The 15,844-nt window shown below is 51.8% G+C and overlaps 1 protein-coding gene across 5 annotated transcripts in view; it reads right to left on the bottom strand.

Moving 5' to 3' along the window:
- ATP2B4 (ATPase plasma membrane Ca2+ transporting 4) overlaps window positions 1-11,026 on the bottom strand; it is a 100,407-nt gene extending 89,381 nt beyond the window's left edge. For 3 of the 5 annotated variants that reach the window (XM_070767734.1, XM_070767732.1, XM_070767733.1), the window contains exon 1: window positions 10,599-11,026. The gene's annotated coding sequence lies outside the window, so the exon portion shown is untranslated. The remainder of the gene's footprint in view (window positions 1-10,598) is intronic. The other 2 variants (XM_019976336.2, XM_019976335.2) reach the window with 2 other exon arrangements.
- Between the last annotated feature and the right edge of the window lie 4,818 nt (window positions 11,027-15,844).

Here is a 15,844-nt window from a genome sequence, read left to right as displayed (position 1 = left end):
TGGGAAAGCTGAGGTTCAATGAAGATGTGCATAACATGCATTGAATCTAAATCCACTGTCTTATCCTTTAAGCTCAACATTCAGAAAACTAAGATCATGGCATCCAGTCCCATCACTTCGTGGCAAATAGATGGGGAAACAGTGGCTGACTTTATTTTTTGGGGCTCCAAAGTCACTGCAGATTGTGACTGCAGCCATGAAATTAAAAGACACTTGCTCCTTGGAAGGAAAGTTATGACCAACTTAGACAGCATATTTAAAAGCAGAGACATCACTTTGCCAACAAAGGTCCGTCTAGTCAAGGCTATGGTTTTTCCAGTGGTCATGTATGGATGTGAGAGTTGGACTATAAAGAAAGCTGAGCGCTGAAGAACTGATGCTTTTGAACTGTGGTGTTGGAGAAGATTCTTGACAGTCCCTTGGACTGCAAGGAGGTCCAACCAGTCCATTCTAAAGGAGACCAGTCCTGGGCGTTCATTGGAAGGATCGATGTTGAAGCTGAAACGCCAATACTTTGACCATCTGATGCGAAGAGCTGACTCATTTGAAAAGACCCTGATGCTGGGAAAGATTGAGGGCAGGAGGAGAAGGGAATGACAGAGGATGAGATGGTTGGATGGCATCACCTACTCGATGGACATGGGTTTGGGTGGACTCCGGGAGTTGGTGATGGACAGGGAGGCCTAGAGTCCTGCGGTCCATGGGGTCGCAAAGAGTTGGACACGACTGAGTGACTGAACTGAACTGAACTATCCTTCAATATCACCCTGCCAAGTAGGGTGGAAGGGCTGAAATGAGAAATAAAGATTGAAAAAAAAAAGAAAGAAGAAATAAAGATTGGAGGACAAACTGGGGGGCTTCTCTAGATGTTTATTTTTTCTTTCAAAGGTTCCATTCAGATCTCTCTGCACATCCTAGCAACAGAATATCTCCCATCAGATTCTGAGAATGTAAGCAGGGGATTGCAAAGTCGGACAACACTGGCATGCTAGCCCAAGGACTGGGTATACCAGGCTGGACAAACACCCAGCTCCAGCACCAGGCCCTGGCCCAGAAGACAAAGGACAAGGGCAAGTCCGTCCTCATCAGGCCAGTCCTATCAGTGACACAGGGGTGCCCCTCCCAGCTCAGTCCATCACGGAATCTAAGCCTGATCTTCCTGAGCTCAGGGGTTAAAGGTATACTTCAAGGACACAAATGCAAGTTCTCAGGAACACTGCCACGATCAGGGCTTGCTGTGGGTGCCCAGGCTCGGCTCACTTGTCCTCGAGCTGAAAGTAGGCGATGCTTAGTCCTTGCCTGCCTTCTGGACACCGCTCCTTCCCAAATTCTAACACCGCGCCTGAGACACAGTTTGTGCTCATTTTATGTGTGCTGAATGAACAAGTGAATAAATGAACCAGCAAATGAATGACAGATAGGCTCTGGCCATGAAATCAATCTGTCCTGTCCTAATCTGTCCTGTCCTATTACAAGTGGCTCGACTCTGCTGATTCTTAGCCCCTAAATCAGAGCTCCCAGCCAACCCAGGCTAGTCAGCTGCCAAGGAAGAAGTGAAGGTCAGAGTGTTTTCCCTCCACACTCCTTCCAAGAGTCCACATTCTGAAAAAAGGGTAGAGCTGGGGATACCCAGGCAGGAGGAGGGCTCTGCCCACCCTTTTCCAGGACTCTGCTTCTGCTCCGCATTACTCTGCCTTTCCCAGCTCAAGGCCCGGGTGCCTGAGAAGGGATGTGGAAAGGACCAAGAGGAAAGCTCAGGCCCGTGAGAAGCTACAGTGATAAGGGTGGCGCCAAAGCACTTCTCCTTTGCATTTTCTCTAGTCCTAATAACCGTAATTGCTAATAACAGCAGCAACAGTAACAATCACGGCACAGCAACTCTATGGTTTCTGGCATCTTTCTTCGAAAAAGCTTCTCGTACATGATCTCACGCTGCACATCATCCCAAGAGGGGCTAGAATAATTGTCCCAATTACACGGGTAGAGAAAGTGGGTACCAAGGCGATTCGACATCCATCTGGCTCCCGCAGAAACGCATGGAGGGGCCCAGGGGCCCAGTCGCAGGCGTGGAGTGGGGAGAACTGGGCTTGGCCTCCAACTAGTCCAGTGTTCTTGGACAAGTCTCTAGGTTTCAGTTTTCTCACTTGGGATAAAGGGAAATTGGACCATTTCTCCAGCTCGATCCATCTCAAATGCTCTGGCTCAACAAAATAAAACCTCCCCAGCCCAAAGCCTGGTGACCAACCTCCCCTGTACCAAGGTCAGAAAGCCCCTGGAAGCTTGGATGCCAGCTGTGCCCATCCTAGCATTCCAACAGATGTCCTACAAGTGCTTCCCACAAAGAAGGCTGCCGTATAGACAGCGGGGAGGGAACATCAAAAAAATCATCCTAAAGGTCCACGGTACCAGGAGAGCAGGCAGGCAGCAGGCTGCAGCTGAGGCCGGATGCCACCTCCCTGAGACCTGGGCGCCGGCTCAGACAAAGGACGGGATGCATCCCAGCAGGAGGAAGCAGACAGCCTCCCTTCACCTGCTAGAGCGCCTGACTCTCCATGATGCTGAGTCCTGGGCCACATGCAGACAGCCCTTCCTCCCAATCCACCCATCCTCCCCCATCCTCTCCTCCATCAAAGCTGTTTTCTCTCCTCATCCCAATCCTATTTGGCAATTACCTCCTCTAAGGATGGGGTGCTGCTGCTGCTGCTAAGTCACTTCAGTCGTGTCCAACTCTGTGCGACCCCATGGATGGCAGCCCACTAGGCTCCCCCGTCCCTGGGATTCTCCAGGTCTCCAGACCTGTCAAATTCTGGCCTCCACTTTCCTACTAATTCCTTCAGCTCCCAGCATCCTGTGCCAGATGAGGATTCAGGTGTGTGTCCCACTGCGGTCTGCCACCAGAGGGGGAGAATTAGATCGATATTTCCTATTTCTTCCTTTCTTAGTTTCCTCCATTCCCAACTCTGCAGATATGAAGCAGGGCACAGGAATAGTCAACTACAGATGGACAGCACTCTCCTCTCTACCCACGGGCAACTGCCCTGGCCAGTTACCAGAAAAACTACTGCTGAAATCTCAACTAGAGTCTGGACAAGGACCTGGCTAATGTGTCTACCTCCAGGGCTAAAAGCCTGGATTGAGAGAGAGGACAAACCGGCCTAGCAGCTGGTGACTCTACCCAAATTTCTCTAAACCCAATCCATTGTTCAGATGGAAATCTCATCTCTCCATTCCATAGTACTGACTGGAGTTCCTGACTTCCAGTGTTTAATAATATTAACGTTAATTTGAATCATATTAAATTGCCTTTTATAGGTCAAAAGAAGTTGCAAACTGGCAATTTTATATAGTTTGACCTAATAACTCTCTGGGGGAAGCATGTTTCTTAGGAACTAAGTAAACTCCTTGAAGTCTTGGATTTCTGTATCTCCAGCCAATCTTTCTTAATGTCTGGTTTAGGACATAACAGAACTGGGGCCTTGGAGGCGCTGAGTATGTACTCAATTAACTTTCAGGCCAGTGGTGATGGGGAATCTAAGAACTCTGTTCTACTCCAAGACCTGGAGAGTGTGGCTGTCCACAAGGCAGATGCTTTTAGGTCTCCTTACAACTGGTCATCCTGGGAAGAAGGATGGAACTTAGCTACAGGATGTTACATTGTGCTAGACTCTATGATAAAACAGCTTGGTTTGGGTGTTGAGTTTTCCCTCTTTGTAGAAAAGGAGCCTTGAACCAGAAATGCCTGTTTGTCCAACCTTGGTTTCATTTCACAGTGGGAGCGATTAAGGCCCAGAGACGTCACCTGCCTCAGTCAAGGTCACTCAGTAGTCATAAGCCCAGATCACCAGTTTTCTGACTCCCAGTCCCGAGTTCTTCTGGCAGTTCTGGCAACACATAGAACAAACCCGTCCCTGTGTGCCCCTTCCAACTTCCTGGCTGCTGCTCTTTCAGGCTCCTCAAGCAAGACAGAGGGGAACTGACTGAAGGATCCAGAGTCCTCTCCTACCTGAGAAGGGCCCTGAGCACACAGGACCTAAGCCCCAGGGTACCCAGGGAGAAGAGAGAAGAGAGGAGAATGCAGGCAGTCCTGGAAACCTGCTCTCTGTCCGGAGTTAGAGCCAGGCTGAAGGCAGCGGTGACAGCACGGTGATTTGGGTTAGTGACCGTGTAGCCCCTGTGTCTCCAGCAGGGGACCCTGCTTAGCCCATCTAGAAGGCTCAGGGAAGGCACAGCTGGGTTCCCTCAGAGGCACCTCATTGCAGAATTCCGAAGGGAGGTGAAAGGTTGGCAGAAGCAACTTCTGAACTGTGGTGGGTCCCTCCTCTTACATGGAGGGCCATTCTCAGAGGGCAGGCGGTGGTTCTGGAAGCCTCCACCCCCTGGCCTCCCCGGCAGATCGCAGCCCCACGGGCAAGCGCCTGCGTCCACCTGCTACTCCAGGCTGCCCGAGCTGCTCCCACCCAGAAAGAAGAGCCTGATGCTAAGGCAGTGAGGGGAAAACAAAAACTTCCCGGAGGGTGCTGTGTGCCAGCGAGGGAGCTGAGAGCAGACGCGCTGTTGGTTCAGTCACAGGGGTGAGTGAGGGAATCTAGGAATCCAAGGGTCCTCCCTGAAATGTACTTCTCTCCCTACCTTGGTGTTAGGAAACATTTCAAATCTGAAATGTTGAAAAAAACAGTGCAATAAACAATTCCAGACCCTTCACTTAGATTCACCAATTGTCAGCATCTTGTGTGCCCTCTTGATGTATATAAATACACACACACATACACACACACTTATGTTTGCTGAACCATTTGAAAACCACTTGCAGACACTGTGCCCTTGAATACTTTTGCATAAATATATTCTCTTATAAAATCATTATCATGGCCATTAGCACACCTTTAAAGATTAACAATAATTACATGTCATCTAATATCTATATTAAAAATTTCCCAGTTGTCCCAGAATCTCTTTTAACGTCCTTTTATTTTTTTTTCTGACCCAAGATCCAATTAAGGTTTATGCATTGTATTTGACTAAAATACCTCTTTAAATCCAAAGAGGTTTCAGCCTCCCTACCCTTCTCTCCAAACACACAATTTTAATGTTTTTTTTAATAATTCACTTTTTTGAAGTCTCAGTTGTCATGGAGAATGACTCTCATTCTACCCCAGCAGGTTTTTTTTTTTTTTTTTTTGGTTGCTAACATCCAGAGATGCCTGCCTTATTTCTTACTAGGTTTTTCAACATTTCAGGCTGATGACATCAAATAACAGTCTAACTACCACAAAGTTCTCTGAGATTTTTTGCAGTTCTTTTTATCCTTAGAATACACATTTCAGTATGGATATAGTCAGGGCACCAAACTAAAAAACTACTAGAATTAACTCTCTTATTTGTAATCAAATTGATATTCAGTTAGGATCTTTATTTCTGTTGCAGTCAGCTTTAGAGTCTGCTTTTTTCTTTCTTTTTGATCTAATTTAATTTGTGAATACATAAAATTTACCTGGTTCAAAATTCAAAACAGTCTAAAAAGGTATCAGTAAAGTTTTGTGCCAATCGCTAGCCTCTCTAACATGTTTCTACCTACCCCCTATAGGTAACCATTTTAATTAATTTCTGGTTTATCCTTCCTGTGTGTATGCATGTATCAGTTTGCAAAAAAAAAAAAAAAGCCGTATTTCTCCCACTTCCTCAACCCAAAGATGGCGTACTATGCATGCACACTCTTTTGCATCTTGCTGTTTTTACTTAATAGCATATCCTAGGTATCACATATCAGTTCATAGAGCTCCTACTCATGTTTTTGACTGCACAGTACTCCATTGTGTCTATTAAAGATGGGCATTGACAGTTTCCAGACTTCCTAGGTGGCACAGTGGTAAAGAATCCACCTGCAACGCAGGAGACATGGAAGACATGATTTAGATCCCTGGGTCATGAAGATCCCCTGGAGTAGGAAATGGCAACCTGCTCCACTATTCTTGCCTGGAAAACCCCACAGACAGAGAAGCCTGGCTATAGTCCATGGGATCGCAAAGAATCACACACAACTGAGTGCACACACAAAGAGACATCGATGATTCCAATGATTTCCTTATTACAAATATGCCTTAAATGATTACCTTGTGCACCTGTCTTTCTGTATTTGTGGATGTACATTTTCTGGATAAATTTCTAGAAACAGGACTGCTGGGTAAATTCATATGTTGTTTTTTTAGACATTGCTAACTTGCTCTCCATAGGAGTTGTACTAGTTTGCACCCCTGACTGGAGAAGGCAATGGCACCCCACTCCAGTACTCTTGCTTGGAAAATCCCATGGATGGAGGAGCCTGGTAGGCTGCAGTCCATGGGGTCGTTAAGAGTTGGACACAACTGAGCGACTTCACTTTCACTTTTCACTTTCATGCATTGGAGAAGGAAATGGCAATCCACTCCAGTGTTCTCGCCTGGTGAATCCCAGGGATGGGGGAGCCTGATGGACTGCCATCTATGGGATCACACAGAGTCAGACATGACTGAAGCAACTTAGCAGCAGCAGCATCCCTGACACTGATTTTGCAGGTGGAAGATCACAGCAGGATGCTATGAAGTGTTCTAAGCTGAGAGTTTCCCTGAGCTTATCTGAGAGTCTTTAACCTCCTCCCTATTAACACATTACCCTAAGCTCCCTCTGCCCTGAGTGATGCAGCTCAAGAAGGCCAAAGCAAAGGAGTCTCACTGATTTCATCCCAGTCCGTTTTGTACTTAACTTGGGAAACCAGAGCAGAGAGAAATGATGAGGCTGAAGACTATAGCCAGAGAAGATTTAAGAGTGAAGAGAGTCCAAACAGGGGTGGGGTGGATGGGGGAACTGTTGCCCCCAACACCTGTGTTCTCACCTCCCTTTTCTCTCCTTTGGCCTGTCTGATCCGCCCCTGTTCCAGCACAAACTCCCTGCATCAGCTCCTCCACTGGCTAGCAGTCCTTGGCTTTGGTTCTAAGTAAGTCCCCTCGTTTCCCTCCTCAGCCCCGTCTCTGTGGGCTGAACACAGAGGACTGGCTTACAGTGGGGGCAACAGCGCTGGTCATTTCTGCTTCACCACGTGCAGAGGAAATAAGTCAGTGGAACAACAATGGCTCATGCAGGGAAAGAGGAAAGAGGAGACAGAGAGATGCCGGGAGAGGAAGTGGAGCACAAAGCATTCCGCACCTTCTGGACCGCAGCCTGCTTTCCTCCTCTAATCCCCTCTGCAGCCGGGGGAAATGAGCGGGGAAGGGATGGCATCGCAGCTGACTCTGCCCAAGTGTTCTGCTTCCCTGGGACCACTGTCTTGCTCATCCCTCCCTCCTTCTTACCCCCACCCAGCAAATACGCATCAGAGATGACAGGAGTCAGTGTGGGTCTGAGGAGCGGGAGCCGGCAGGAAAGGGAGCCCTATCCCAGCGGGCTGGTGGAGGAGGTCGGAGGCGGGGAGTTCTCCAGGGAAGGCAGTGGGGCCTAGGAGGGGCATTCCTCTAACAAGCTGAACCCAACACTGGGGCCGACCTAAGCCAGACAGGACTCTTAAGGTGCTGGGACCAAGAAGGAACACCCTCACTTTCTCCCTCCAAGGCCTGGTGGGTCTGGAATGCCCTCAGCGGGCAGGCCTTCTGGCTCAAGGGCCAGGGGAATAGAAAAAAAGAAAAGGGCCCACGGGGGTTGCTGAGAGAAGCTGAATTATTCTCGAATAAGAGGCAGTTTCCTCTGTAAGATCTGAAACTCTGGCAGGTGGCAGCGGATGAGGGCTGGGTTGAGTGGCCCAGGATCCCTCTTCTTCTCAAGGGGCCGCGGCGAGAGAGGCACAGAGTCATAGTCCTCAGCGCCTGCTCGGGGTCCCCGCCCGCAGCACCTGCTACTTCTACCCGCACCGCCCCCCCCCACCCCCCGCCCGGGCCCTCCCATTCTGACTTTCTTGGACACCCAAGGCCATCGACCCCTGACAAACCTGACTCAGCACTCCCTCCCACCATCACCGGGGGAGCGGGCGTTCCCGTCCCGAGGGGAGGCCGGAGACCGCAGGGAAGCCAGGAGTCAGCCGGGTTCCCAGACCCCCCCGACGCCACCTTCTCCTGCCCCCAAACACTGACTGCGCCCTCAGTGCTGAGAAGCCCGGGTGGATAAGCCAACTGTGCTCGTCCTGCTGGGTTCTGAACCCAGCCAGGGCCGCGGAGACGGTAACCGGGAGGGGAAGGAACCAGGCTCCGGGCACCCCCGGGGGCAGGGAACCGCGCTCGGCCCGGAGACCGGGGTGCCCGGGGTGCCCGGCGCGCTCCGACCCCGCAGGCCCGGGGCGGGGCGGAGGCCGGGCGTGGCCGCGGCGGAGGGGGCGCAGCGCGGACACGCCCCTGGCCCGCGGGGAGGGCGTGGGGAGCGGGGAGCCCCTCGGCCCCCGCCCGCGGCTCAAAGCGGCGGGCGCGCCCTGCGCGTCCGGGAGACGCCTCGGCGAGCCCGCCGGGGTTGACCCCGGGTCAGGGCCCTGCGTGGGGGGCCGGCCGCGCGGACGCCGGGGTTACGGGCCCCCCGAGTGGGAGACGGCGCGGGCCGGGGAGAGGGCGCGGGGCGCGGAGAAGAGGGTGGTTTCGGGGTTGTGCTTCTGCAAGATGGTGGCGCGGAGGACGGGGCTCCCGGGCCAAGAGATGAGCTCCTCTCCCTGGCTTTCCTCAGAACCCAGGCGGGGTCCTGCCGTGGGCCCTCTGCCCGCAGGGTAATGTCCCCCTGGCTCCTCCCGCAGAGTCTAGGGAGAGGCGCGGTCTGACCTTGCAGGAGTGCAGGCAGCCCCGTCATCCAGAACCCCAGAGTGGAAACGGGTTCCTGTTGCTTCCCGGCCTCTATGTCTGCTCTCCCCCAAATCTTCTGCTTCCTTCTTTCCAGGTTCTAACCTCTCGCCTTTAAGACTCTTCCGACCAAACTGGCTGAGAGGGCGAGGGCGGGAGCTCGGTTCCACACACCTGCACTCCCCAGCCTCGGGGGCAGGATCGGCTCCCCAGCACCCTTCACCCGCCCCAGAGCGCGCTCCGCGGGCCGCCAGCCCGGGCCGGCCGCCGAGGGAGCCCGCCCTCTACACTTTCTCCCCGGCCCCCTGCCCCGGAGGCCCCTTTCCCCAGGGCCTGCCGCAGCCTAGGATGACCTTGGTCTCGTCCCTTCCTTCCTTGTAAAGAGGGCCTTGAGGTGAGGGGGCGATGGGGGCAGGGGGCTCCAAGTGGTAAGGACCAGAAGGGGCGGCTCTGGGGGGAGGCTTCGGGAGGGAGGGAGACCGTCTCTCCCGGCCAGGCACTCCACCCAGGCGAGGTGGGTGCGGTGGGGTTTTCCGGTCCCTTTGGCGCCCTCACCGCCGCGGGGCCTACTGCGTCAGCTGAGATCCCCCCTACCAGGCTGGCGAGCACTAACTTCAAGTTACTGTGAGTCTGGCAGGTATGCCCGGGAGGGCGGTGATCCTGGCCAGCAGAGTGCCCACTCTCTCCCAGGATGTGGCCAGCCACTCCCGCACCCTCCACACCCGGCAGGAGAGCGGTGGATCCTTCAGAGAGATGACGGAGGCGTATGTGAGGCTGGACTCGCCTGCAGAGGATGCCAGCTTGCCTCCTCCACCCCAGGGGCGAGCCAAGTATTTGAGCGAGTGTGTTTGTGAACCAAAAGGAGGGACAATCCCAGCATGAATTTCTAGCTCTTCATCAAGACAGCACAGTGGCCCAGGATGCTGGGACCCTCCTAATGTTGCCTGTGGCCCACCCTAACCACCAAACATTCGCCAGCCCCGTGAAACTGCAAACTTTCCAACTTCACCCCTTCGCCTTTCTCCTCTTTGGGAACAGCTATATATGGGGCGGTGCCCTCAGAGACACTCATACATTGGTTCTTGATGCTCTGCATACACTCGAACAACAACGGTATGAGGGAACTCCCAGCTTTTTCCACGACTAATTATAGACGTGAAAGTCTGAGGATGTTTTGTAAGCGGTAGAGAGAAACTGCTGAGGTTTCTCTACAAAGCCAAAGAAAATGTATGCATTCCCCTTCCCCACCCCCAACTTCTCCTAGCTCTAACCGCCACTCACCCCCCAGTGAGCCCTTTCTCAGCCCCCAGAGCTGCCCCTCCTTCCTGTTGAAGATTTCATACTCAGTTCTTTTTTTTTTTTTTTCCATCTCTCTTTAGGGCTTTCAAGAAAGGGAACAGACACGGAAAATATTTCTGCAACAGTTTTCCATTCTGTGTCTCATTCCCAAGCCAAGGGGGAGGAGGGGGCAGGGAGGGCAGGAACGAATGGGGGAAAACAAATGCTTTTGCCAAAAGCTCAATTTGGGTATGAAAAATACAGACCCTCCACTTCCCTACCCCCACAGCCTAAGAATGACAACTAGGGGGGAAAAAGGAGAAATCACTTGTTTGATTATATGGTTTCTAAGAACTGAATCTAGGAAGGAAATACAGTATTTGACAAATCTGTGCACATATACACACATACACACACCCTAAACCCAGTCGCAAGAAATATGCCAGAAGAAGAAATTCAGGGAGTTAAAGAAGTCATTGAGAGGAAAGAAAAACTAAGTTTGCAAATCACGATTCAATTCATTCTCTGCAAGCCTACCTCTCTTTCTTAGCAAAGATCCAGGCTTCTGCACGCGGGACTCCCCCTCCAGCCTTCCATGGACAGGGGTACCGTGGGGGGTGTCTACCCACCGGTCTCCCTAGTGTGGCAACCACGCCGGAGTTGTGAGCTGGTCTCTTCTGCCTTCCCCGCGGAGACCAGGGAGTGGGCTGGGTCTCCGCCGGCCCTCCCAAGGGAAGGACCTCTCAGGTTCCTGGAATGAAAGGGGCGCCGGGGAGCTGGGCGGGTGTCCCTGGTCTTGCTTTTCCCGGAGGGACGGTTCCCCGGGAACTTCGCGCCCCCTTTCAACGCCTGGATTTAGACGGTTTCAACAGCAGAGCTTTCTTAAGAAAATGCTTGTCATGGCAACAGCTCCAGCCAACTCGGGCCAGACTCTGGCTCACCAGCCCGGCCCGAGCGGGAGGAGAAGGGGCGGAGCGAGGCCGGGCCGGGTGGGGCTTGGCGGGGAGCCAGGCCATTCCTTGCTGTTAAGGTGGCCCGGTTGCAAGCTGCGGTGGCTTCCTGGTTTGTCTTAAGGCGGCTTGGGGAAAGGAGGGGAGGAATCCTCTTTCCGGTGGGGTTTCCTTTCCGCCCTGCTCTCCCTTGTCGAAAGCAGCGCAGGGTGGGGGTGGAGCGAAGAGTGGGTGTGGGTGGCGGTGTTCAACGGTTGCTGGGCGGAGGGGAAAAAGGAAGCTTCTGCAGGTCGTTGGCTTCCTGCACCTCCTCTCAACCTCTTACTGCCTTAGACACCGGACCCAGATGTCTCAGTTCAGTTCAGTTCAGTCGCTCAGTCGTATCCGACTCTTTGCGCCCCCATGAATCGCAGCACGCCAGGCCTCCCCGTCCATCACCAACTCCCTGAGTTCACTCAAACTCATGTCCATTTAGTCAGTGATGCCATCCAGCCATCTCATCCTCTGTCGTCCCCTTCTCCTGCCCCCAATCCCTCCCAGCATCAAAGTCTTTTCCAATGAGTAAACTCTTCGCATGAGGTGGCCAAAGTACTGGAGTTTCAGCTTTAGCATCATTCCTTCCAAAGAACACCCAGGACTGATCTCCTTTAGAATGGACTGGTTGGATCTCCTTGCAGTCCAAGGGACTCTCAAGAGTCTTCTCCAACACCACAGTTGAAAAGCATAATTCTTCGGCTAACCCAGAGGTCTAGGTGTCTGAGAACATGGTCCAGCCCCTGCACCCTCCTTCCCCTGAGTAGGGAGCCTACTGGAGGAGAAGGAATTGCTTTGGTTGAATACACCTAGACATGGCTTTGCTTGTACACACACCTTGGTGCACAATCCTCACCCAGATCTCACAAACCCGCTGCCTGGTTAACCACCTCAGAATAGTTAACCGCCTCAGTAACCACCAGGGGCACATCCCCAGTGCGTGATACTAGCTGCCTAATTTGAATCCTACTATGTGTGGGCTATGGCACCAAAAGCTTTGTATACATCATTTCTAATGTTCATGACAATCTTTTTTAAAAATTTATTTATTTTTAGTTGAAGAACAATTGCTTTACAATATTGTGTTGGTTTCTGCCACACGTGTACATAGGTCATCAGTGTACATAGGTCCTCTCCCTCTTGAACCTTCCTCCCACTTCCCACCCTATCCTCCCACCCGTCCCCCAGGTTGTCACAGAGCACCGATGTGAGCTCCCTGAATCATACAACAAATTCCCACTGGCTCTTTTCCATGTGGTGGTGTGTGTGTTTCCACGCCCCTCTCTCCACCGTCCCGCCCTCTCCTTCCCCCGCCCTTCCTGTCCACGAGTCTGTTCCCTGTGCCTGTGTCTCCACCGCTGCCCTGCAACTCAGTTGGTCAGTACCATCTTTCTGGATTCTGTACATACGTCAATATATGATGCTTGTTTTTTCTCTTTCTGACTTACTTCACTCTATAATAGACTCTAGGTTCATCCACCTCATTAGAACTGACTCAAATGCATTCCTTTTTATGGCTGAGTAATATTCCATTGTGTGTATATACCACAGATTCTTGATCCATTCATGTGTTGATGGACATCTAGGTTGTTTCCATGTCCTGCTGCTGCTGCTAAGTCGCTTCAGTTGTGTCTGACTCTGTGCGACCCCATAGACGGCAGCCCACCAGGCTCCCCCGACCCTGGGATTCTCCAGGCAAGAACACTGGAGTGGGTTGCCATTTCCTTCTCCAATGCATGAAAGTGAAAGTGAAGTCGCTCAGTCGTATCCTACTCCCAGCAACCCCATGGACTGCAGCCCACCAGGCTCCTCCGTCCATGGGATTCTCCAGGCAAGAGTCCTGGAGTGGGTTGCCATTTCCTAGCTATTGAAATAATGCTGCGATGAACATTGGGCTACATGTGCCTTTTTGAATTACGGTTTTCTCAGGGTATATGCCCAGTAGTGGGATTGTTGGGTCATATGGTGGTTTTATTCCTAGATTTTTTAAGGAATCTCCATACTGTTCTCCATAGTGGCTCTATCAGTTTACATTCTCACCAATAGTGCAAGCTAGCTAAGTCACTTCAGCTGTGTCCGACTCTTTGTGACCCCATGGACTGTAGCCCACCAGGCTCCTCTGTCCGTGGGATTCCCCAGGCAAGAACACTGGAGTGGGTTGCCATATCCTTCTCCCCAGTAGTGCAAGAGGGTTCCCTTTTCTCCACACCCTCTCCAGCATTTATTGTTTGTAGATTTTTCAATGATGGCCATTCTAACCGGTGTGAGGTAATCTCATGGCAAACTTGAGAGGTACTTATTATCTTCATTTAAGTTGAGGAAATTGAGGATCAGTGACTCGTCCAAGGTTACACATCTGGTTAATAACAGAGTGAGGATGTGAGGCTGAGTCAGACTGGCTCCAAAGCCCATGGGCTTCCCTGCACTTGCATCAAGTTCCAGCGCACATTTCCATTTTAACTTGCACGCAGATATTCACGCACACTTACACACAGACTATAGACTGCTAATCACACCCAGCAGCCACACACTCACCAGCATTGTGTAACACTGTCACCCCTAGATTTTGCCTAAAACCTTCTGGCTTTCAAGTGCAAACAGGCACCATCAACTGGTGCACATCTACACTGACTGACACATTCCCACACCTCCCTTAGCAGGCATGTGAGCACAGGCAGACGCACACACTCATGTACTAATGGAAGGCTGATTAAAACACACCTCACAGGGTAGAGCCGTAAACTATGATGTAGAGAAGGTGAGTGGCCACAACTTCAGGGTTTGGGAAGAGACCTCTTTGATCTTCCCATCTTAACCCAGCTCCTCACACACACCACGCCTGTCCTCCTTTGCCATCCACCCTCCAGGCCCAAGCATGAAAAACCACGTGGAAGAGCAGAGCTGTGAGTTCGAGCCTCGTGGTCTGGTTTTCCTCTGCCTGTTCGCACCCTTGGCAGTGTCCCACCATTTGGGTCCTTTCTTTCCTCTACTTTTCTATTCTAATATTTCTCTGTAACTCATTTATGTCCTATTTCTGAGCCAGGGAAGGTTAAACAGACAAAAGTAAAGAAACTGTGTAGAGTGGTTGGCTGGGCTCAGAACTCAGAGTTTCCTAATGTGGTGCTAGATTGCCTGCTCCCATCTATCTTGGGAACTGAATCCAAAATAAATCCCTTGCCTACCCTTGTGCCTGTCTTTCCCAGTCCAGGAGATGGAGGATTCCAGAGGTGTGGAGGGACGTTTAGGGTCGCACTCTCTGGAAGCCATCATGGATTGTTTCTCAAGCAGCCCTTTCTTCCTAGGGAGTGGAAGTCTCCCCTCCACTTGGCATTAGAGGAACCCGAAGGTGAGGTGTCCGCTCACTCAGTCCCCACCTCTCTTCCAACTCCTCTGGTCCATCCCACTCCACTCTCCAGAGCGTTTAGGTGGAAGAACTGGTGGTAGGGATAGAGATGTTAGCGTTTCTAAGTCCTACTAAACTGTCAGCTTCAGGAGCCCAGATCAATTGTTGAGGAAGACAGGGAAATGCAAGGAACGGAATCAGCGAAACAGAACTTCGTATTTAATGGCTGTCAGGCTCTCTGCCAGATTGCAGCAACTTGACATTTTAGTCCCCAGTGAGTGTCAGTTGCATCTTTATCATTCATGAGAAAGCCAGTCTCTGAAATGTGCTTTATATGGATTAAAGTGTATTTTAAGCTTGTCTGCAGTGGCTGTGTGTGGAGGCCTTGCCTGACTGTTTTGTAAGTTTGCCTTGGAGGAGTAACAATTTAGACGAGATGTGTGGTCCCATTTAAGGAAGGATCTACTTTGGCGGCCTGGCATGTAGGGGCTGGGAAATGATGCCTGGTTAGTATGTGAAAGGCTAGAGAGTCTCCTCAGACTCCCTGGGTTCGAAGGAGGCAGGCTGTGCAGGGAGGGGGGGTGGGTTCTGTCGAAAGAGGTCCCAATGGCTGGCTGGGGTCCCTAGGCCGTGTCAGGTAGATCTTCCCAGTGTCCCCGTCCCTTGTGGGGCTTGTGGGATGAGGGGAGAGCCCCCCAGCACAGCCCAACTCCAGCCCCTTGAAACCAGGAGGGAGTGTGGAGTGGCCGAGGCTTCATCTCTGTAACTGAACCAGTCCTGAAGCCAGTGTTTGCTGGACGCCCAGAAGCCTCCATGCCTTCTTTCTTCTAGCAGCGGGCTTGAGGTCTAGAACAGACAAAAATAAATCTACCATAAAAATAACTGCCCAGCGTGGGAGAGCAGAGGCGTGCCCCTTCTCCCACCACGAAGAGGGGAGGGTGTCGTCTCTCGCACTGAAAATTCCTGGCCGGGCTGTTGTGGATGGCTGGTTGACTAGCCTCTGACTAGACTCTTCCTTCTTCTCCCTGCTGTGCCCCTGCCTTCACATGTTCTCCGATCCTTGAGCTGTAGCCTGGCTCTCCTCAGCAGGTGTCATGGCCTCCCCAGAGCAGGCCAGGCCAGTGGGCTTCCATCACTGTCGACCCTGTCCCCACGCTGACTCTTACTTGAAGAAAATGCAGTCAGCCTTGTCTCTCCCTTAGGTGTTTAACAAAGCACGTTCCTCTGGCCTCTTGAGATCCCCGCCTTGAGTTCCCCAAATCACCTATGGCAGTTCTCCCCAGCTTTCTTGAATGCAGACTCTACCTCTCCTTACTCTGAGTATCTACTGTTTTATCTGTCTAGAACACCAAACTTCCCCCCGGCACCCAGAACTAGTTCTTCTTTAAGACGGTCTTTCTCCTCACTGTTAATATGGGAACTCCTTTTATTAGAGGCCCATCCCTACCTGACCCAAA

This window comes from Bos indicus, chromosome 16 (genome assembly GCF_029378745.1).
Source record: "Bos indicus isolate NIAB-ARS_2022 breed Sahiwal x Tharparkar chromosome 16, NIAB-ARS_B.indTharparkar_mat_pri_1.0, whole genome shotgun sequence".
Taxonomy (NCBI): Eukaryota; Metazoa; Chordata; class Mammalia; order Artiodactyla; family Bovidae; genus Bos; species Bos indicus.
Note: the sequence above shows the minus strand (reverse complement) of the source record. Positions and strands in the feature narration are given on the sequence as shown.